At 38.7% G+C, this 25,155-nt stretch overlaps 1 protein-coding gene across 2 annotated transcripts in view; it reads left to right on the forward strand.

Annotated features, from left to right (window-relative positions):
- The first annotated feature begins 223 nt into the window (after positions 1-223).
- LOC134615396 (uncharacterized) overlaps positions 224-25,155 on the forward strand; it is an 83,562-nt gene continuing 58,630 nt past the window's right edge. Inside the window, exon 1 of one of the 2 annotated variants that reach the window (XM_063459909.1) lies at positions 224-434. The gene's annotated coding sequence lies outside the window, so the exon portion shown is untranslated. Of the gene's footprint in view, positions 435-530; positions 632-25,155 lie in introns of those variants that run through there. The other variant, XM_063459910.1, reaches the window with a different exon arrangement.

Below are 25,155 nucleotides of genomic sequence, written 5' to 3' on the forward strand. Positions count from 1 at the left end.
GTCCTGTTAAACCAGCATAAATCAGTCAAATGAAACCATAATTGTTTTGTTTTTCTTTTATTATGTAGCACATAGCCAGGTCCTGGTTCAATCTAGTTCTCCTCCAATGTGCAGGTAAAGGGTTACCTGGTGAGTCTAGGAAGTTGCAAATACAAAACTTTGAAAGACTTTATTTTCATGTGTCGTCACGTGATCACCTAATTCCTAGTTACACCACCTACAGTGCCTCATTAAGAGGTCATGCAAACTGCCGGCTGCTTCAGCCACTGTTACTCATTTCACATTCAAATCCAGGGAACTGGCTAAACTATGGGATTTTCCAAGAAAAGAGCTTCACATGCGGAAGAACAAGGATAAATCAAGTAGGAAATGTGCCTGATCCTTCAGCAGGTTCTGTGTACAGAGGGGTTAAGCAGGGGAGCTGTGATCAGCAGGTGAGGGTGTATGTACAGTAGTTCCAGATACCTTTTTTCAGTTGCTGTGAATCAGGTTGTTTATGAAGTTACAACCCCCTACAACTCCTATGATGCTTTTCGGTGGTGTTTGGTAGTTCCTTTAAAAGGCTGGGGGTCTGTTTTTTGGCCACCCCTTCTTGGAATTGCTACATAGTTCCCTGAGACACTTGTTACAGGTGATACATACAGTAACCATGCATAACAGCTAATGTATCCTTTGTTTTAGAATCTCTATCACTGTGTGTTTACATTACCTTACCTGGAATTTTTTTTTTGGGGGGGTTTGTTTTTTTTGGGGGGGGGAGGGGGGAAGGGTTTGCTTGTTTATGCTGGGCTTTTTTTTTGTAATTGTTAATGTAGACACGTGTTATCAGCTTAAACTGGTAACTAATTTTCTAATAATTTGTTATGTTTTTTAAAGTCCAGGAACATATGTGATGAGGAATTTAAAGCTAAAGTTTGATTATATGAATATTCATTTTCTGTATCTCTATTTATTACTGCACTTATTGCAATGTTACTAATCATCACTGCAGCATACTGCAATTAAAAGGTATACATTGCATAATACTTGATCAGATAACTTGTATCATGTATAGCCAACTTGTGGAAAACTGGCTCATTCTGATAGGATTTGGAGTCCACATATGTGGAGTGACACTGGGTGATAATGCATTTCAAGGGCGCTGTCCTATCAAGGCTCTGTTGGGTTAACTTGTTTGTTTTTCTGTGTGTGTATTTCCTGGAGTTATTCAATAAAATGTAAAGCATGTTTTGTAACCTGTCCTATTTAGTAAGACATGTATTAATCCGTCAAATAAATGTTTCTAAAGTTAATAATAGATCCCTGATAACACTGATTTGTAAATGTCAGTGTTCCATTCACTTACCCATTACTGTAGTAGGTACACTACATACCTGCTGCTGTACCCCATTGAATTATAAGTAAAATTACCTACATTTCAGGTTCCAATGCTGCTCTTCCACATTTATTTCAATTGATTAACCAGCCTCACAACTGTCACTTAACTACTTGAAGTGTTAATAGAATTAATTCCTTGAATTTGTAGGGATGTAGTGGGAGATCCCTTGTATGATGCTGACTTGTAATACTCTAGATACCAGACAGGCTGTTTTGGTTCTGGTCATTAAAAAGGCTTTCTGTAGTGGATTGGAGGCAATTAGGTAAATGTGCTTTGTTTTTATAATGCTTTCTGTGAACTGTTGTATTCACCCAGCTTGGAGTAAAGAACAGATTACTGTTGATTCTCATTTTCTCTCTCTGAATAGTTCTCAGAAGCTGTGTGTGACTGATAAATACCTCTGATTGTAGGGCCAGCTGGATATTGTACAGTTTCAAACTAAATATGATTGTAACTCTTATGTTTCAAGGAGAAAATGTTTGGAATTGCAGCCTGGTTGGAGATATGTAATGGTTGATTGGTTGATGCCTGAGATGTATTTCTAATTTAGGAAACCTGTCTGATACTGACATGATATAGTCTGTAGATATCCCTTTCATATTATAGCATGGTCCTTCAGAGTACACTGGGATATCCCCTGCCATCACCTTGAGTGAACACTGTCCATTAACTGAGTTAGTTATTTTATTTATAAAATATTTTACCAGGAAAGATACATTGAGGTTTCTCTTCTATTTAAGTATGTCCTTGGTGCACAAAACATGGTCAGTGAGTGTGAGTGTGTATGTGTCGGTCAGTGAGTGTGTATGTGTCGGTCAGTGAGTGTGTGCGTCTGTCAGTGAGTGTGTGCGTCTGTCAGTGAGTGTGTGCGTCTGTCAGTGAGTGCGTGCATCTGTCAGTGAGTGCGTGCATCTGTCAGTGAGTGCGTGCATCTGTCAGTGAGTGCGTGTGTCTGTCAGTGAGTGCGTGTGTCTGTCAGTGAGTGCGTGTGCGTCTGTCAGTGAGTGCGTGTGCGTCTGTCAGTGAGTGTGTGTGCGTCTGTCAGTGAGTGTGTGTGCGTCTGTCAGTGAGTGTGTGTGCGTCTGTCAGTGAGTGTGTGTGCGTCTGTCAGTGAGTGTGTGTGCGTCTGTCAGTGAGTGTGTGCGTCTGTCAGTGTGTGTCCAAGTAATTATTTATTTATTTATTTATTTATAAAATATTTTACCAGGAAGGATACATGTATGCAAACTGGGGAAGGAACCAGGTAAAAATGGGATGTAAATTAAATTTGTGGGGTTCACTTACTTAAAATGTACAATTTGATGTACATGGTTTTCAACATTTTGAAAATCGTGTTAACCTTTAAATTCACTTGTAAAAACTGTGAATAAGAACAGAGACAGGTAGACAAAGATAGATCAATAGGTAGACAGTCAGACAGGCTTTAAGATCTGCAGCTTCTGCAGTGGGCTCTGCTCAGCAAGATTTGTAGAACAGCAATAGCAACAGTTTCTGTAATGGAAAAACATACACCTTTTACTGGAGTTAGTGCAACAGATACCTATCGGTGTACTGGTAGCCCCATGCATTATTCTTCATTAAAGGGACACTCCAGGCACCCAGACCACTTCTGCCCATTGGAGTGGTCTGTGTCACGATTCCGGGAACCAAACACGCTAACACACACACAGAACAGGTGCAGTATCGGACCTTAGAGTGGCCGGGCTAAGCACACAAAGAATAGTCAGGAGACAAGCCGAGTAAGGGGAACCAGAAGACAGAATAACGAGAAACAAGCCGAGGTCAAATGGTAGGAGAAAGTCACAAAGTCAGATAAGCAAGCCAGAGAGTACGTAACCAGAAACACAAGTTCAGTAGCAATACTAGCAAGCAAAGACCACAACAGGGCAGAGAGGAACAGGAAAGGTAAGTATTTAAATCATTAGGTTAATTCTGATTGGATAATTTCCAATCAGAATTAACAATCACACGTGGGAGATATCTAGACCTCCCACTGTGATTGAGGCACTGTGCCTTTAACGCCTTGTCAGGTGGCTGACCCCGGCGTTTATTAAAATGGGCGGTCTCCCAGCGTGCAGCGTCATGCATGCTGCCGCTGGGGGACGCAGAGGAAGACGCGGGCGGCATCCGTGGCTGGGAGGATGCCGCCCGCCGAACGCACGCCAGGAAGGGGACCGTGGGCGGCTGGAGGGGCAGTGCCACGGACTGCAGCCTCCCCTTGCAGCCGTCCGCAGGATCCTGACAGTCTGGGTGCCAACTCCCACTACTCTTAACCCTGCAAGTGTAATTACTGCAGTTTTTTTTATAAACTGCAATAATTACCTTGCAGGGTTAACTCCACCTCTAGTGGCTGTCTACTAGACAGCCACTAGAGGGAACTTCCTGATTTATAGCAAAGATTTTCTTTGCTAGAGCGTCGCTGGACGTCCTCACGCTGCGCGGATTATGGATCAGTCTCGCCCACCGGCCGACGGAGTCAGTAGGAGGAGTGGCGCGGAGGAGGAGGCCGCTTCAGGTAAGTGACTGAAGGGGTTTTCACCCCTTCAGCAACTGGGGATTGGGGGGTGGGAGGGAGAGGAAACCTGCAGTGCCAGGAAAACGGATTGTTTTCCTGGCACTGGAGTTTTCCTTTAATGTAGCTACTGTTGCATCGTCAGGACCAAATCCTTCATAGACATGAAGGAGTGTGCACATGCATACAAGTATTTGTACAGAAGGAAGACTAGCTCCTGTCTGCGACAGATTTGAGAAGGAAGGTGTTTTATTGCAGCAGGGGTTTTTGCAAGGCACTGCAGTTACACAAAACTGAGATATTCTGCTTTAAGGGACCTCCAGTACATCTGTCACTAATTCACTTTGGATAAATTAGCATATTTCTCCATTAATAATTAAAGTAGAATGGAAACTTTAAAGAAGAAAGAATGGCTATTAAAAAGTTGCATTGAGATGATCCAGAGAAAACAGCTGCCTATTTATATTTTATATTTCTAAACTTTAGCGCTAACTCTATACCTCCATATTCGCCAAGTGAAAAGAACTACAAGGCCCAGTTTATTAATGTGCGTTTATTTATTATTTGGATCATTACAAATATTTTTTTTAAGAAAAAGTAAAAGAATGTCTGCAAGTATTTATGCAAGGTGGAAAGTATAATTTTCTTGACTGTTAAAAAGACCTTTAACATTTCTTGACTGTTTGCAATCGATCGCCTTGCAGTTCCAGGAATTAGACTACATTTTTATCGCAACTGATCATATTTGAATTTCTTGGAATCTATTGTTAATGGTTAATAAAAAAAAAAAAGTCAGTAATTCAGTATAGAAATCAATCTGATGGGGGCGGGGCCGGACCGCCGACGGGATCAGACATGTTCCATCTGAGCTCCTGCTTTGGGGCCGGAAAATCGGGGCTAACTGGGGGCTCACATCCCCCATCCACCCGCAAAGCAGATCACGACGACCCCCTGATTCAGAGCTACGAGGGGATACCTTTTGGGAATCAGCCCGGCACCTACAGCGGCCCGACGAAGGCCCAAGGCGCGTAGAAGCTTGAGCCGGGACGAGACGGCCGTTCTCCCGGGTCTCCGGCCGGCGTCTGGCGTCCCCTCTGGACCGGGGGGCTTCTCCCGGTCTGCCCAAACAACTACCATCACTCCAAGCAGGGCCGTAAGCCAGCAATCTGCTACAGCACACTCTCCGGCGGCATCCCCCAAGATGGCTGCCGCACGCCTGCCAAATGCACAACCTGCCAGTAAGATGGAGCCTGCTGCAGCGGCAGCCATCCAACGCCATCCGACTGCCACAGCAACCTGCCCCAGAGAAGTGCCGGCTGACCACATTGAGCAGACCAAAGGGAAGCCTACAGCACATATATTAAGCTGAAAAAAGGAAACCTTATACCTGTGGAGGGCATCAGCATTCCACTGGGCCCACCTCAAACGCTCTGGAAACGACTCCAATGGCTGCACCTCCATCCTGGATTCCCTTCTGAGGCGCAAACAGCCTGCCAGCACAGGGTATGGACCACACAAACCCCAACTCGAATATGTTCCACTCGGGACTTTATCTGATCTCATCCACAGGACTGACCCAGTGACTATCCTAGCCCAACTTGCAAAACTAATTTTTATGTTTTGATTTCATGCACAGAACTATCTATGTCTATTTAACCCTTGTAAAATGTGGTTAGCATAGCAGAATTGTTGGTTTGGATTAAGCTTACGTACCATATACCTAGCTTGAGATGAATATCTACTGTTTCCAGCTGCTTAAAACCATACTGTAATAATCATATATGACACATATAACCTATGTTCTATTCCAGCACCACAAGTGTCAGTACAAGCATAGACTCACATCACTCAAACCTATTACTCTTTACTAAACTTGTATTGTAATTGTCAATCTGCACCGATGCCAACAAGGATTAGTACTAGCCTGTTTAGGTAGCTACCGTTGAATATATCTGTATTACTCTTGACCCATAAAATTTATAAAATGTGCAGTTATCTCAAATATCACACATGTATAACACTGTTCTATCAAGCCTGCTAATGCTGTCGTGGCACTGCATGCATGTATGTTACTTCTTGCACAATAAAATAAAGAATTAAAAATAAAAAGAAATCAATCTGATAATTAAATCTACAGGTATACATTTGGACATCAATAACAAAGTACTCTGAAATGGAGATGGTCATGACAGTTTTTACTGAGTCCTGATCTGAAGTACCACTCAAATCTGTAGATTTTTCATTTAAATCTAGTAATATTTGTTTGAAAATAAAAAAACATTTTTTTTTTCATACAGGCTGTGTGAGTGACAGCATTGAGAGGTGTGGCTACAGCCAAATGGACAGAAACAAAAGTGATTTAACTCCTAAATGGTTTTGAATTGAGCAGTGAGACTTCAGAGACACGATCTACATACTAGAACTGCTTCATTAACACTATAGTCACATGAACAACTTTAGCTTAATGAAGCAGTTTTGGTGTATAGAACATGCCCCTGCAGCCTCACTGCTCAATCTTTTGCCATTTAGGAGTTAAATCCCTTTGTTTATGAACCCTAGTCACACCTCCCTGCATGTGACTTGCACAGCCTTCCATAAACACTTCCCTTAAAGAAAGCCCTATTTAGGCTTTCTTTATTGCAAGCTCTGTTTAATTAAGATTTTCTTATCCCCTGCTATGTTAATAGCTTGCTAGACCCTGCAAAAGCCTCCTGTATGTGATGAAAGTTCAATTTAGAGATTGAGATACAATTATTTAAGGTAAATTACATCTGTTTGAAAGTGAAACCAGTTTTTATTTAATGCAGGCTCTGTCAATCATAGCCAGGGGAGGTGTGGCTAGGGCTGCATAAACCGAAACAAAGTGATTTAACTCCTAAATGACAGTGAATTGAGCAGTGAAATTGCAGGGGAATGATCTATACACTAAAACTGCTTTATTTAGCTAAAGTAATTTAGGTGACTATAGTGTTCCTTTAAGCTAACATTGTTTTGGTGACTTTAATGTCCCTTTAAAAAAATTTTTTTTCCCAGTTTCAATTTCTTAGACTAAAATTTGAAATTTACTTTACAGTCTTTTTTTTTTTATGCCTGATAATACACATTAGTAAAATAAAGAAATACCTTGAAACATATATACCCAAAGTGGATTTCATCATTTACATGATTTGTATGTAACATTGTTCCTAAGTTATCTATGGGTTTTTTTCTTAATAAATCATGTTTCACTTGATTTTTTGCTCAGTGCCAATATTTTAAGAAACATGCATACATATCTTAAATATGTAGGACAAGAAAACACATATAGTTGTGCTTGTTTGTATGTTACATTTTTTTATGTGTTGTCGAAGAACATTTTTTACTAAGTAAGTCATTACTTCCAAGCCCATTCACCTGCTTTGCAAAAGGTGGAAAAACTTGATTGCATACTTAGTGATGTGTCAGATGTGAGCTGACAGAGAGACAGCGTACCTGCAAGTTTTGTTCTTCCATGATGTCATGTAAACTGCCTATAGCATTTTAATTCTTTAAGTATTGGTTTAAAGGATATGTGAATGAGTTTGAGTCAGATGCATTATTTTACATTACTTGGATTTAATTTATCGTTAGCTTTAGGTCAATTTGCAACGTTCTTAGGGTCTGATGATGAATGGTACTTTTATGTTTAATGTTGTATCCTCTATGGGGTCTTGGTTGATGTTGATGTATCATGTACGATGGAGCAAATGAGGAATTCACAGACTACCTAGTATTGGAGCAAGGGTGCATTTATTTAAGAATAGATCAAAGCTGATATTTTAAACAACATACCCAGTACTGCCCATTGTAGTGGTTATGCTACTAGTTGGCAGCTATGTCAGTATGTCGGTTTTCATCATTCAGTCATCCTCAACCAATTAATGTCATCCAGATATGAAAGAAACTGATTTTACCAATGTAACTTTTGTATTAGAAATGTGGTAAGCGTGAGTGCCAGAGTGACCTTTGGTTTATAATAAACTGCTTAAAAATTAATTGATACAGAACCAAGGGATTGGGTCGTTAGCCTGCTAGCTCCACAACCACACCAATTGATTATAGTGGTTATGGTGTCTAGAATGCCCCTTTAACTGCTTGAAGTTATTTTTATCAAAACACTTAATTGATATCTTGAAGAATAATCAAAAACAAACAGAAATTTACAGTAAAATCTCCATCCAAGGATAGCTAAAAAAAATATTATTTTTCAGAAATAGCTATGATATTGGCATAGAAATAGAAATCTAATTTTTGTTACACACAAATAAGTAACCTACTTATTTGTTTTTGCAAGGAATCTAATGGTATTTGTTGTAATGCAGCTTTCCAAAAAAAAAAAGCTTTCACAATGAAATTTATTTTTATTTATTTAATGCCTGTTCACAGTAAGGACGGTCACACCAAACATATGTAATTAACAGGGCACAGCAAGCTATTTACATACCTCCCAACATTTCAACTGGACAGAGAGGGACACTTTAATTTTAGTAGTATGAGTGGAGGTATGGCCAGCAACGTGTCTTTTCTGAGAAATTGTAGGGGACTTGCTAATAATAATGTATAGACAAAAGGATAAAGGATCAGTGCTAATATACCTACTTATACTAAAATATATATATATATATAAATACAAAAATGAAAGTTTGCGACACGCCTTAAAACACAAGGATCCTCTAAATAACAGAGATGAGTCAAACAAGGGCGATAAAGGCTGCGCCAGAAATTATAAAAAGAGATGTGTTATATATGTTTTTATATATATATTAGTAGTAGTAGTAGTAGTAGTAGTAGAAGGCTGCACTCACGGATTCCATAAATTTAACTTTTAATCAGTCTTGTTTTAAAATCAATCAACGTTTCAGTCCTGCTTGAGGACTTTCATCAGTATTATCCTGATGAAAGTCCTCAAGCAGGACTGAAACGTTGATTGATTTTAAAACAAGACTGATTAAAAGTAAAATTTTATGGAATCCGTGAGTGCAGCCTTCTACTACTACTACTAATATATATATATATATATATATATATATATATATATATAAAAACATATATAAAAGTAGATAAAACGTCTATGGTCCTACTTACAATTGATAGAGCTTAACCTAGTCTAAATGGCGTACAGTGGTAAATCTCCACTTATAGGATACGTGAGACGGTGTAGGTAGGCAGATGTGTCATCGGTATGAAGATCATAAAAACTATAAAAGAGACAGCAATAGGGCTCACAGTATAAAAGGTACCAGGAGTATAGGAACATGAATAGGTATTCACATCTAATTGGGCAGACTAACTGCTCAATGTGTAGGCGTAAGTGGTATAATCCCCACCGTGGATTATTTTGAAGTAGTCCTCACTGGAACTTAGAATCGTATGCCAGGTAGAAAATAATAATAAAAAAAAGTAAAATGGCACACTCACAGTAGAAAGAGGCCAAAACACCTTTATTAAAATACAATGTAAAACAAGCAGTTAAAATATTCACAACGCGTTTCACCAAAGTGGCTTTCTCAATTGGAGTTGAAAAATTATAACTGGCAGGCATAAGTTTATATTGGGAGTGTGGGTGTGGTTTCTTTAAATTTGGTGCCTAAATTACATCATAATTGATTTTATGAAAAAAAATGTAAAAGATGAAAAAAAAAAAGCTCTAGAATGATAGTAGACCATTGTAGGGACTAGTGTATAAAATTTGGAAGCAAAACTAAGCGCGGTCACGTGGCAGGCTTAAAATGATCCAAAATGGCCAAGGTCACACAACCCGCTATTTTTGTACTTTTCTCCCCTTTAGAAGCTTGGTTTTGCTTCTAACTTTTCTACACTAGTCAGTACAATGGTCTACTATCATTCTATACCTTTTTTTCTTTTTTTTTTTTTAAAAAATCATAAAATCAATTATGATGTAATTTAGGCGTCAAATCTAAAGAAATCACACCCACACTCCCTATATAAACCTATGCCTGCCAGGTATGATTTTTCTACCTCCACTTGAGAAAGCCACTTTGGTGAAATGAGTTGTGGATATTTCACCTTTTTTGTTTTACATTGTATTTTAATAAAGAAATTTTGGCCTATTTTTCTATAAATATATATATATATATTTGTTATAATACATCTCTGTTTTTAATCATTTCTAGCACAACCTTTATCCCCCCTGTTTAATAACAATGTATGCAACTAAAATGTAATTTAGAACAAGAAGAATGTATCTTTACACAGACTGATTTCTAAACCCGTCTTTTGAACAAGTCTTGTATTATTACTGTGGAGCGCTGTTATATACTCAGACACACTAACAATATGGAGAACCAAGAAAAGAGGGACATAAGGATATAGAAGTGTGACAGAGGGATATGGATTCAAAAATAAGTTTTATATCAATGATTTGCTGCATGCCTCTATCATACTGTATGCACTCGCTGTCCATTCTGTTAATTAAGTTAAGTTAGTTGTCAATATTTGACTGGTAATTAATGGTTCTCCTCTAGGGTCCCCTTTGCTGAGTGTTATTATTATCCCCTTAAGTATGGCGGGCGTGCTATGCCATCCTTGGGGACCCAGCTCTAAATGCCGGCGGGTGGCATAGTGGCAAAGTACATGTCCCCGCTGTCCTGTGTTCCTACCCGCTCACCGGCGATCCCACGCCGGCGATCGCAGTGGGGGGACTTACCTGCCATGCCGGGGAGTACCCCTGCTGCCGTTCCAGCCCTCCTGGGCCATGTGATCGCGAGGTCCTTGCGAGGACCTCACAATCACATGGACGGCTTAGCCGTCCACAGCAGTGCCAGCAGGGGGAGTGCCTGTAATGGCAGGTAGTCCCCCTGCTGCCTGTAATAAAGTAAAATAAAAGTTCTAAAAACAGTTTAAAATAATATATATATATATATATATATATATATATATATATATAATGTAAAATAAATACATCTGTAAATACGTTAAAAAATAAAAATGAAAAAATAATAAAAAAATTAATAATTAACCCCTTAAGGACCGGACTGTTTTTGCGATGTTGTACATTTGCGACCAGGCCTCTTTTTACACTTTTGTGGTGTTTGTGTTTAGCTGTATTTTTCCGCTCTGTCATTTACTGTTCCCATACAAATTATTTATTGTTTTTTTCAGGACAAAAAGGGCTTTTCTTACATACCATTATTTATATAATCTCATGTAATTTAATTAAAATAAAAAAATACTTTTTTTTTTTACTTTTACTTGAAAATCTTGTAACTCATCTATAAAAGCTAATGGAAAAAAACTGCTAAATAGCTAAATAGATTCAAAATTGTGTCCTGAGTATATAAATAGTTATAAATACAAGTAGGATATTGCGGTTTCAAAACATACATTTTTAAAATTTATCAATAGTGACATTGTATCACTATTATCTGTCATAAATCTCTGAATAACACCCCACATGTACATATTTTTTTTAAAGTAGACAGCCCAGGGTATTCAATATGGGGTATGTCCAGTCTTTTTTAGTAGCCACTGAGTCACAAACACTGGCCAAAGTTAGCGTTCATATTTGTTTGTGTGTGAAAAAAGTAAAAAACTAAATTGAACGCACATTTTGGCCAGTGTTTGTGACGAAGTGGCTACTAAAAAAGACTGGACATACCCCATTTGCAATACCTTGGGTTGTCTTCTTTTGCAAATGGTATGCCAGCATGGGGGTAATTCTCATTCCCGGGCTACAATACACACTCAACGGCAACGTAACCAATCTGGCAAATTTCAATGTGAAAAAACTGAAACGCAAGCCTTATATTTGACTCTGTAACTTTTGAGAACACCATAAAACCTGTACATGGGGGGTACTGTTATACTCAGGAGCCTTTGCTGAACACAAATATTAGTGTTTCAAAACAGTAAAATGTATCACAACAATTATATTGTCAGTGTAAATGCCATTTGTGTGTGAAAAATGCAACAAATGTCACTTTCACAGACATTACTGAATACCAATAAGTGTATTTGTTGCAGTAAAAGCAAACAGTATTATGACACTCACAGTTAAAATGTCACATAGAACTAAAAAAGTTTTAAAATCTTATTTTCTCCCATTCTTTTATATTTTATTCATCTTAAATTATGTTTCATATCTCAATATTTGATGTTAAATTAAAGCCCTGTTTCACCTTATATATAATAAGTGTGGGTGCACTTAATGTGAAAGAGGTGAATTATGGTTGTACAGACATTTAGTCAAATTCCAGATTTTGTTTACGTTTTGTTTTGATCACAAGGATCTACATTTGGCTCAGTCCTTAAGGGGTTAAACCTGTTCTGTTCTGTTTAATAAAAAGCAGACATATTCCTGAACTGACTCCCTTGTATGTCTATCAAAACCTTTCAATGGAGTGTCTCCCAGTACTGGAAGGTGTGGCTCAGTCTGGATAGAACTGCAAGACCATGGCCGGTAATTTTGGTGATCACCAAAGGTTGGAGTATGTTCCAACAACAGTGATGGAGAACAAGCAGAGATGGTGTTATAACAACCCAGTGGTTTGATAAAAAAAAAACAGTGCTCTCTCTCTATTCAAACGCAACTTTGGATGCTGGAAAAACTTGTTTCTTGTCAGCTGCTCAAAATTTTTTTTCAAGCCAAGTTACAGTTTTATAATGTACCGTTAAGGATGGCATGAGACATTTCCACAGAACCTCTATATAGGGCACATACAGTAACATAATTAGCAGTGCAGGGGAATTTAACCCAAACCATAATGTAATTCTAGTTTTGGACTATATGCAATTTGTCCCTGTGCCCTGAGCATCAGTGAATGTTTTGTAAGTCAGGAAAATGATATGCGTGTTATTACAATGAATAGATTCTGTGACCTTGACAATACAGCTGGAGCAATGCAAAACACAACAAAAATGCTATTAAACATTAATTACAGTCCTTGCATTCTTAACTTATGCTTTTAAGTCCACTACAAGTAGACAGGACGTACCTTAATTAAAGGGACATTCACAGCACCATAATAACTTTATGTCAATTAAGTTGTTATGAGGGGTAAGAATGCCTGGTCACCGTCTCAACTTTGACTTCAAAAGATGTCCCCATTGCCTCCGACCGCTCTGACAGCAAACTATATTTTATTTTGCTTATATTATTATAGAGAAATGTTTGCTAGTGTCACCAGTGTGCTAATTAGGGATGTGCATGGGCAAAAAATTTTGTTCAGTTTGGAAATTTGGGAAAGTAAAAAAATGTGTCTGCTTCGGCAATTCGGTAATACGGAACTCTGGCATTTCAGACATTCGTAAGTATCCGAATGTCCGAATTTCATGAAACGAATTGCACATGTCTAGTAAGTGGTTGTGGTGGCAGTCCTGGCACTGGGAGCCCTATAGATGTGTAAGTGGTTGGATTGTTGGATTGTCAGATGTGCAAATCAAATCGTGAGACGAATCACGACTTGGATAAAACAAAATGTAGAAGTCTAGCGGTTAAAGGGGCATCCCTGGTCACAGGGTTAAATAAGAGAATGCTGTATTATCAGCTTATCTGTGTTTTCTAGTGGGCTCCACAGCTCTTGATGTATTCGTTTACTTTACTACCTCTTATTGAAAAGACAAAGAAGTGTTTGCTGCTCTCACATGTAACAGTGACAGAGGTAATTTTCAAAGTTGGGCTAGGCAGCAAGGTTAGACCAAGCAAGTCCTGGAAGGCATGATTAGACATATTTTTAGAGCCATCAAACTCTCCCCTAGCTCAGAACAGGCTGGAATGCCACTATACTGTTATTTATGTTTATTTGGTAGACAAGATTTGAATTCTCTGGGTTTTAGAATTTTTTGTGATTAGGTTGTATGACCTACATATCATGCTGTAGTAAAACAATGTCATATGTGCTTGGCCTTTTTAACGATTCGAGTGGCATGAGAAATAAAAAATGTCTTGTCACAAGTTTGGTACTCAAAACATTTGGTGAAATTGCATTACCTCTTTGTACCAAAAAAAAACAAGTCTAGTACACAACAATAAAAGCTAACCAGTGGCTTTCAGGTACATCATGCAAGTCTAAGCATAGTTTAACAATCTATTTGAAAGATCATTAAAATAGAGGCTCTTGTGTAGGACTAGGAAAATGTGTTGTGGAGCTTCAATCCTATTTGACCAGTATCTCTACCCAACGAACATTTACACAGCAACGGGAATGTAAAATGCAATGAATACACCCTGACACTCCCAGTTCTTATTACTGCATCATTCATATATTTTCCCCTATTCTGCAGATGCTAGAGAAAAGTCCTCAAACAAGTGCAGCGCATGCGCATCATTGGACTCGTAAGTGCTGAGTGGAATTAACTCTACCCATAAAGACAGAGCTTCAATAGAACTCTGAGCATCAGTAAAAAGGTGGCAGCTGGCAAAAAGGCTGCATCAGGTTGGCATGTATGCACATCAGGCTGTTAGGTCTCTTTTGGGAAAGACTACATCCACAGTATCACATATTTATGCACATATATGTACATATTGGCATTCGTCAATTACTTTAAAATAATCTCTGAAATATTAAAAATAATATATAGCTCATGTGGTCACTGTAATATACAGTACTTTCCCTTCTTAGTAAAATCATGTATAAAGTCCTCATACTACCATACATAAACAGTGAACATAGACAGTCAGAACACTGTTTCTTAAAGCTGTTCATGGTAGTGTTTTCTTTATACCGATAGATTACTAATAAATGGCTAGATGTTCCTGTTCATTACTAGCCGTTTGGTATTTTTATGGATAATGTGCAAGCAGTAGCCATTCTGTAACATTTAACTGCATGATATACTTTATTCCAATGCAAGTAACTCATGTGTCAAGATGGAATCTGTGTTTAGTAAGTCTTTTTGTACAGTGCGAGCAATAGCATAAGGATATCATTTGGCAGAAGTAATGCAAGAAACTGATTTCAGAATTATCTTATTCGAATGAGCAGCTTGCCTGCTGGGATCTAGTCCGCAGAATTTTAAAGACTTTAAAAACATTAGTTGAATTGAGCTTCTCATTAGATTGGAGGCAAAACTTCTCATTAATTGACATCAGACATCCCAGGCAGGGGTTAGCCAGATTATCAAATATTTACACTGCTCCCATGGGAATTAACTTTTGTAATGCAGCCTTCATAGATATTACAAGTGGCATGCGTATTTCTATGCTTCAAGGTGTTTACATATACAACGCAAAACTATTATAAAGCAAAACTCACTTCCCTCCTCCGTTAGATGCTCACCCAGTCTCCACTCCTTCAAAGAATAGTTAAAAACCCACTTCTTCATAAAAGCGTATCAATTGAACTGTTAATAGCTCCTGACTGATTCCTCTCTTTCAACTGCTGTTAGTCTAATACTATCCTTCCCTTTTTGTGTCATTTTACCCCACTCCCTCTAGCATGTAAGCTCATTGAGCAGGGCCCTCAACCCCTCTGTTCCTGTGTGTCCAACTTGTCTGTTTGTCCACCCATCGTAAAGCACTACGGAATTTGATGGCGCTATATAAATACCATAATAATAATAATTAATAATAAAGGGATACAATTAAGGGTTAAAGTTTTTTGGCGCAATAAAATGTCATTTAAAGGCTGTACGACATTGTCAAATCATGTTTTTTTCTTATTTTTAGATAAATTATAATTTTGTTGCTAGATCACCTACTTAATGAAGAATACACTGTAAATTAACCTTATACTCAACAAATCCCAAACTTAATCATTTTCCCATGTGTGCAATGTATTCTTTAATATTACTTCCACCACCTCGATTTCAACATTGGTCCTCAGCCAATGGAGAAACAAGATTCTTCAGCAGAGCTTTAATAATTATGGATATAGTAGGTTGGCTTTCAAGATGGATAAGGGGTATGGTAACATACATACCTCCCAGGTGTCCCTATGGCCGCGCATGCGCATTAGCGCACCCCATAGGAAAGCATTGAAAATGAATTTCAATGCTTCCCTATGGGGAATAGAGCGACGCTGGAGGTCCTCACACAGCGTGAGGACGTCCAGCGACGCTCTAGCACAGAAAACCTGTGCTATGAAGCAGGAAGTTCCCTCTAGTGGCTGTCTAATAGACAGCCACTAGAGGTGGAGTTAACCCTGCAAGGTAATTATTGCAGTTTAAAAAAAACTGCAATAATTACAGTTGCAGGGTTAAGAGTAGTGGGAGTTGGCACCCAGACCACTCCAATGAGCAGAAGTGGTCTGGGTGCCTGGAGTGTCCCTTTAAGGGGTTCATTAATGCATACATTGTTATAAATAAGTCACCTAAAATCTCTCAGAACAGCCGTGCCCCTGGTGACATCCCCTCTCACCCCTAAAATGAAAGTGTCCTTCTTTGTCCATTTGTGAAATGTTGGGAGTCATGAACATATGTCATAGGTACACTCATTGGTCTGTAACAGTTTTTAAATGGTTGTTGGCTTTCAACTTGTCCTCTTCGCTCATTAGTATAATTTTTTTAGGAGCCATCTTTGGACAAACAGAGCAAAACTTTATCCTATTTAAAAACACTTCTAAAAAAATATATTTATTCTTGAGCATTCAAGCACTTATTTTTAAGTGTCTGTGCTGAACAAAACTTTGATTTTACTCTCTGATCTCTGCTAGAGAAAGGTCTATTCACTAAAGGTTATGTTGTGTGAGATTAACAAGTGAATGGCACTAAATAGCCAAGAATGTTTACAGCTTGACTTTGCTAAATGCAGCTCAGTTGACATAGAAACACAGATTTGATGGGAGATGAATTAAATTTCGCTACCAGGTACCTGACTGTTCATATAATATAGCATGGGCTTTACTGTGGATTTTGTCCTGTTTAATATAGTTTCTTTATTCACATGCTGATGAAATTCACCACAAAACAGAAACGAATGAACTACTACCAAATCTGAGGTGTTGCTGGCGGGGCAGGGCAGGGGTCCTTAAATCCCCTTGGAATCCATTCATTGCTCCATGACAGTGACACTGCAATGTACCACATTTGAAGTTGAAGAGTCACTATAGGCACCCAGACCACGTCATCTCATTGAAGTGGTCTGGGTGTAGTTTCTCTGTCCCCCTTGGTCCTTCAATATAAAACACTGCGGTTTCAGAGAAACTGCAATGTTTATTTTGCAGTACTAAGACTGCCTCTGTTTGCTGTCTATCAGACAGCCACTAGAGGCTTTTTCTGGAGTTTCACGGAGTTTGACTCTATGAAACGATGCTGGAAGTCCCCATGCTCTGCATGAGCACGTCCAGCATCAGAGAAAACCCTATAGTAAAGCATTCAAGCAATGCTTTTCACATGGTGATGTCCTGATGCGTGCACGGCGTTCACAGTGCATGAGCTTTAGATGTTCCCACCCATCAGATGATGTAGGAGGAGGCGGACCTTGACCCAGCACCATCAGAACTAGTTCAGGGCTAGTTAATTGGCTGAGAGTGTTAGCTAGTTCTGGCTCTTACTGAGCAGTTGGGTAGGCAGGGAACGGCACCTGATCTAAAACAGTTTTACTGCTTGCAATGGGCAGTGCCAGGAGACTTCTGGTACCATAAGCACTACAGCTCACTATAGTGGTTATGGACCTTGGAGTGTACCTTAAAGGTCTCCATGGATAATTTTGATGAATCTAATGATATAATAGTCAAGGAATGTACATAATCATAAACTGACATACATCAACTGAACATTACACAATTTCTACCTCTATATATAATTGATTATTTGACAGGGTAGTCAAAGTCTCACTACATGATTAGTCTGGGTATTATGAAATATATCCTATATATTAATATATCCACCTAATATTGTAAATATAAAAAATATTGTCTCCACCAACACGCAAAGGCGGCTTACAATAATGAAACATGCCCTTTTTACTCACATTACATTTGTTTTTTTTGTTACCCACCCCCCCACCCATCAGAGTCCCCACCAATCTTTGTCCCCAGCATTCCCTTCCGCCAGTCACTTTCCTTCTGTCACACTACCAGTTCCTCTCTACAACTTATAGTTCTCCCCATGTCTCCCTACCTCTCTGCACCAATCTGTGTTCACTTTGCTTCAATGGCCTCTCTTCCTCTGTCTGTTCAGTGTCTTTTCCATAGTTTTCTCCTACCTTCTTCTATGTGCATTTGTAGTGAAGTGTAACATATAGGGGTCCAACTATTTCTGATATATATTTATTAGACGTGATGACATACATGGGTGCAAGCTGTGTGTGTCTTCTGTCAGTAGACTGTTCTCTCTCCGGTCCTGAAAGGCTTGAGTGAATCAGAGTGCTGTCTCAGATGTGATGTCATAGCTTAACATGTGCAACAGGTCTCTTGGCAATCGCAAGCACCGAATCTGACGGAATAGTGAGTGTAGTGCATGGCTCTTGGTCAGCCATGTTGGGGGCAGTCAGAGGAGTGTGTTGCAGATGCTGTTCCCCAGTTAGAGTGGCCTCCTGTGTAGTAGGGCAGTGCCCAGTGTCCTTATACAGCAATATGTCGCCAGACATGCATTTATTTCTTCACCATTGCTCTCGCTTGCTGGCTACTAACAGGAGCTCCGTCAATGTGATTTAAAAAAATTATTAAAACACATATTTGTAGTGTGAACCTGTTTTAGGGACATAGTCGAGAACTATGGGTCAGCAGGTCTTCTTTATGTCAAATTTAATGACAGCATTAAATGAAACACTGGTAACTTTGAAGCCAAGAGAATAAAACATGTTGAGGGTGTATAACAATATTTCATTTAAATGGTTTAGTGTTTCCCAGAAGAAACAATGGACTGAACATGTATTTTCTCGTTACTATAATAAAAATTTAAGTGATAGAACAATTTGCATTCCATGATTGTCTCTTTAAACAATAAGGTATGTGCCATATACAAAGCACTTGTAGGTGTCAGGTTGTGTGCTTGTATTTGGCAGCTGGCTTGTGGCCAAATGTAGAAGATTCCTGACATTTTTTCCTCCTGATACCCAAGTTACATAAGAATGGAGACCACCCAATATGTTCTCTAGTTCTCGTTCTGCTGTAAGCAGCAGGCTGGCTCAGACAGTACAGAGAGGGAAGCTATTAAAAAATGCAGGGCTATTATATAGCTAGGGTTGGATCAACAGTAAATCCAGTCCCGACCCTTTTAATTAAGCTGTACACGGTCAATGAAATCATGTTACGCTGTAAAATATAATCTGGGCACTTAGCAAATATGTACAGGGTTATCCTTTCATCACACACAGCGTACACGTCACAGGCTACAATCTAGCAATGCTCGTCACCATGCGGGCAAGCAGGTGCTTTGTACAGGTGAACAAAGGGATATGTTGCCACACAGAAGGGTGGAGAGGATTTGGCACACTCCCAGTACGAATAATTGTAAATATTTGTAGATAGGACTTGGACAAACAAAAACAAATATATGAACTATTAGAAAACATTACCAACACAAAGATCGTCTTGTAATGCTGAGAATAAAGACACATGGGCAGCTTTTAAAAGTATGAGCTGAATGGATTGCGATTATGCAAAGGTGGGCTAGTGCTAATGTCCTAAATATTTCGATTTTCTTTGAATGATATTCACGACATAAACCAACTCTTAACTCTGCAGAGACAGGCTAAGTGGATGGAAATTTTCAGGTTTATTCTTTGCCAATTATTGGCAATTTAAATATATTTCAAAGTGAATTTTAATTTCAGTATAGCTGCCTCGGACAATTTTAGCCTAATAGGTGGTGTTCATTTTGAATTATCTGTGAAATCTGGACAATTCACACTTTAGTGAATAATACTAACACACACTTGAAATTCTTTTTCATATGGGTGACTGCAAATGGAAATCTTTATGCAATCACATTTGTATGACATTTGTCAAATTTACTCTTGAAAAGTACGGAAAAATTCAGTCATTCAGGATTTCCTTTAGAGACACAACTCATTTAAGAAGTCATAGTGATAGAGAAGAATATTTGAATGAATGAAACATTCAGAAAGGATGTATTTCACTAAAAAATGATTGTGATCACAGGAGGAAATGTGTACAAAGTATATTCTACATTGGGGAAGGTTTTATAAAAACTTTAGTTCCGACAGAAGAATTCAAACTGCAAATACAATCAATTTGTGCAAAAATAGTTTTTTTATATCAAGTATTTGTATTTTAATATTACCTGACCTTGCTTAGTGTATTCATTCATTATGTGAAATTAAAGGAAACCTATCGTCTTAAAACAATGTTATAAATGTCTCACTACAACATAAAAACTTTCTGTATGTTAGCTCAGAATTTTGAATATGTATTACTGATAGGACATAACCTTATTAAAATCTTATGGACCAAGGATTTAATGATTATACCATAATGAACAGAAATTAAACATCCTATATCAAACTGCAGTGTCTCACTCATATAATCAGAGCTTGATTAAGGTTGCCCAGTAATATAGGCTGGAGGCCAGAATGGGGTCCCATCCTAGATCCATGGACCAGAACCGGATCCAGTGCTCCATCTCGGGAGGCGCCCATTACCTATACCCCTCTTTCCTGACACTTTTGTCACTCTGCTCTTATTTCTGCTTCCCCCAATTCTCACAAGCCCCAAATTCCCCTTCCCAAAATGTCCAAATTCTCTTCCTCAATGTTTCCTCTACTTTTAATCCCCCCCCCCCCCCCCCAACCTACTTTGGCTCCATAAACGATGGCGAGTGATATAGGAATTGGAGTCCTAGGAGCGACCTTACTCTGTCAGGACTCTGTCAGGAGCCACATGCTGTGTGCAGGGCCAGGGACATAACATATTATCATATCCCCGCTCCATATAGGCACTCACAGCTCCTGCGTCTTATTGATGAGTCCTGGTAGAACATATTTGCTCCCATCACTTAGTAATGCTGCTTGCCATTTACCTGCACTCCCACAAATAGGTAAGAGGACACAGAACCAGACAGGGAGATCTTTTGACCTCTCTGTTGTTTCAGGGAGTCTCTTAGACTCTTAGTCAATTAGAGTTGAGCCTGGCCTTGGTGACTACCTAAGCCACCTTATGGCTAATCCGGCTCTGTATATAATAGCAGCAGTGCTACATAGTGTTGTAAGTGCTAAGTAAACAAAACATTTGGTACTAGCATAGAATCTCTAAGGAACCGATTAATAGAAAAGGCTGTGGACATAAGGTGGTACGCAGCACGCAAAGTTAAAAATCAGGTGATGTAAGAAAAGCTAATTCTCATAAATCATCTGATGTTATAAGTGTAGGCCTTCCAACTGTTCTGCTTATGGCAGGAAACTCACTATTTTAGGGTCCTGTCCTGCCATCCAGATTTTGTTCCCTGGCGTTCCACATCTGGGTAAACAGAGAACTGTCCCCAGGAAGCGCATGGAGATTGCATTCATTCTCTGCAGGGTACTCTATGTTGACTGTCTGTCACTGGCAATGCCCCAGCAGGCCTGCCCACCGGTCCTGCTTCAACAACTGCCAAATAATTCAGATGCAGGTCAATGTCTGATAAAAGTATACATTTATATATTTTGGCATGTATTCTTTTTAGCTTGGATAGTGCATCCAAACTGTCATGACTAAATGCCTGAATTCTAATTCTAATTTTAGGTAAACGTTCAACCCTATTGCAACATTTTTCATTTTAGATGTGCATCAGAAGAAAGTAAATAATTCCTTTGGTGATTATGTTTGTTTCTTTTTATTCCCAAGTATGTTAAAAGCTTTGACCTTTTCACATCGTGTGCGGGAGATGTGAAGTAACTCCAAGCTATGGAGTGAAGGGGTTTTCACATCAATATTAATGGTAGGTCCATATAGGTCAGGTATACATTAATACTTATGAAGCTTTCTATTTATCAGCAGTCATAGCACTGGGTACTGGTTCAAATACAGTACAAAACTATATTAGAACAATTCTCAGATGTATTCCATGTATACTGCGAGGCAGAAATTCGTGGAAGAATGTGTTTTTTTTTTTTTTTACATTGTGTATGCAGGTAAAAAAAGATGAAGTGCTCACTCAGTATTGGAAATTAATAATAAAAACCACCACTGGTGTGCATGTGGAGCGCTTACAAATTTGTTGACTCACCCATATGGGTTAACATACATATGTATGGAAAACGTGACTCATAGAGATATATCTGAAACAAATGTAAATGCAATAAATAGTGCAGATAACATTTTCAATAAGTGCAGTGAGGGAATAATCTATATGGTCTCACTCACATGTAGCAGAGCCCTATAGGATAGGCTCAGATCTCAATGGCCTGCATGTGATTATGGTGACACAGTACCCAATCGGTCCTCTAGGCGTCTGGAGATCCTTATGCATACATGAGAGAGAGAAAGAAAACAAGGGGAAGTGCGGTCAATTCCAATGTACAATGTCAAATAGTGCAGAAAAAGTGTCTTCTCACCTGATGTGGAGCCCTATACCTGGCTCCTGGTGTGTAGGTGTCTTTGCCTTTAAAGGGGCAACTACCCTTCTTTAAGCAGCAACAATGGAAGATGGATTCCAAAATATAAAACAAAATTTATTAAATAAAGTAGTAAAAACTTACAAATAAAGTATGAACAAAATTGTGAGAAATTTTCAAATATGGAATCTTCAATCCTCCAGCCGAAACATGGTTCACTGTACCCAGACAGCTTTTTCAATCGGTAATAGAGTTGCTGCTGTTGCTTGTTTAAATACTTTGTACATCCTCCTGTGTGGTCCTGCAAACTTCCCTCCCTCCAATCTGCTGGCGTCCTTTTTCATGATCAGCTGTACTGTGTTAGTAATGAGAATGCTCCAGTCTCGGGGCAAGTCACGTGACCCAAAGCATCACGTGCCGCATCACAAATTGGGCGTGTTTTCAATGTAGGGCTCACATTGAAAACACGCCCAATTTGTGATGCGGCACGTGACGCTTTGTGTGCTTATCAACAAATTTGTAAGCGCTCCACATGCACACCAGTGGTGGTTTTTATTATTAATTTCCAATACCGAGTGAGCACTTCATCTTTTTTGTACTAATCTATAGGGTAGAGAGTCCCTATTTGTGTGGTAGCTGCTATCATTCTATTCAATTATTAACTGAAAGCGCATTGAAAACACACAAATTCTTATTTTAGTATGCAGGTAAAGTTGTTAGTGTTCGCTGGGTTATTTCCAAGAAATGTGAGCTTCAGTATAACATACAATAACACCGTATGGAGAGAATATATAACAATACAAGAATTATCTCACTAGCTGCTATTACCTCAAGTACCAAATAAACATAAATATTACCAAAAAGAGAATGCACACTAGAACCACCGAAGAAAGTTATGCAAATATTTAATGAACCCACAATAGGCATAACATGCATACAGCAAAAAATACAGAGTGACAATATAAAGGCATCAAAATAAAACAGTAATAATTTACCAACTACTCAAAAGCTTAACCTGGCAGAAACAAGAGTCCCCAATACCCCCAACGTTTCGTTTCTTGAAAAGCAAAAGGCAGCCAGTTGGTGCCGAAACGTTGGGGTTATTGGGACTCGTGTTTCTGCCAGGTTAAGCTTGTGAGTAGTTGGTAAATTATTACTGTTTTATTTTGATGCCTTTATATTGTCACTCTGTATTTTTTGCTGTATGCATTTTATGCCTATTGTTGGTTCATTAAATATTTGTATAACTTTCTTCGGTGGTTCTAGTGTGCATTCTCTTTTTGGTAAGCTTCAGTAGAACAATCATTTATTTTAAAATAACTTGCATATAAATAAGAAAAAGTGAGACAAATATTATCAAACAACTACAAACTTAGTAGTACATTATTGTAGCCAGGTGGTAAGAGGATACAGTTGATGGCATTTAGAATCCTCTCGATGTATCTTCAAGGTGTTGTTTTAGCATTCATTGTGGTTATCACTGTAGTTGCCCAGGTAGTTCCCTTGCCACTTCCAAGTTGGGCAACTACACTGAACAAAATTATAAACGCAACACTTTTGGTTTTGCCCCGATTTTTTCATAAGTTGAACTCAAAGATTTAAAACTTTTTTTTATGTACACAAAAGGCCTATTTCTCTCAAATATTGTTCACAAATCTGTCTAAATCTGTGTTAGTGAGCACTTCTCCTTTGCCGAGATAATCCATCCACCTCACAGGTGTGCCATATCAAGATGCTGATTAGACAGCATGATTATTTGTACAGGTGTGCCTTAGGCTGGCCACAATAAAAGGACACTCTAAAATGTGCAGTGGGTAACATGTCCGGTGAGTAAGTTGGTCGTGCAAGAAGTGGGATGGCACTTTAAAATTTGACTAAAACTTTGACTTTAGTAACGAATATTTAATTCCTTTATTTGAAAATAATTTATGTTCTTAGCAATTGAGCTGACAGAGTTTAATTTAATTGAACCTATGGATTAACCTGACCCCCTATTTCTTAATGCATTATATTACAGTGTTTGAAATAAAATAACAAAATATTATTTTTAATGCTGGGGTGTTGAAAAGTTGATTCGAGATTCAGAGTCTGCCTAGCCTCTAGTCCAGTGCCAAAAAGGTCTCTTCATCACAGCTCTGCTCAGTCAGTTGTGATAATGTCTGGACTAAACCAATGCATGCGGTCCTATTGCAAATGCACAGCAATTTCTACCCTGTGCCAATAGGATGCTTCTCACACAAAAGCAGTTAATACAATGCCTACTTGAAGAGCTGGTAAAGGTTGACGCAATGGATGAGTTCATGAATTAGATAGATATACTTGTTATGCTGCTTATAGGCGCAGAGCTGTCCTGAAAAGAAAAGTAAGAATAAAAACTGTTCTTTTAGCTAGAATATCCATATTTCTGAGACTTTAACCAGTAGGTAATACCGCAGCCTTGTAATTTCCCTGGTGTGAATATATAGGAGATAATTCCTGAAACCATGAGTTGTGCTGAATTAAACACATTTGCCAATTTGTTCATCCCTGTCTCTTGTTTCCATACTTTGTCCTATATTTAAAGGGACACTATAGTCACCTGAACAACTTTAGCTTAATGAAGCAGTTTTGGTGTATAGAACATGCCCCTGCAGCCTCACTGCTCAATCCTCTGCCATTTAGGAGTTAAATCCCTTTGTTTATGAACCCTAGTCACACCTCCCTGCATGTGACTTGCACAGCCTTCCATAAACACTTCCTGTAAAGAGAGCCCTATTTAGGCTTTCTTTATTGCAAGTTCTGTTTAATTAAGATTTTCTTATCCCCTGCTATGTTAATAGCTTGCTAGACCCTGCAAGAGCCTCCTGTATGTGA

Source organism: Pelobates fuscus, chromosome 6 (assembly GCF_036172605.1).
Source record: "Pelobates fuscus isolate aPelFus1 chromosome 6, aPelFus1.pri, whole genome shotgun sequence".
Taxonomy (NCBI): Eukaryota; Metazoa; Chordata; class Amphibia; order Anura; family Pelobatidae; genus Pelobates; species Pelobates fuscus.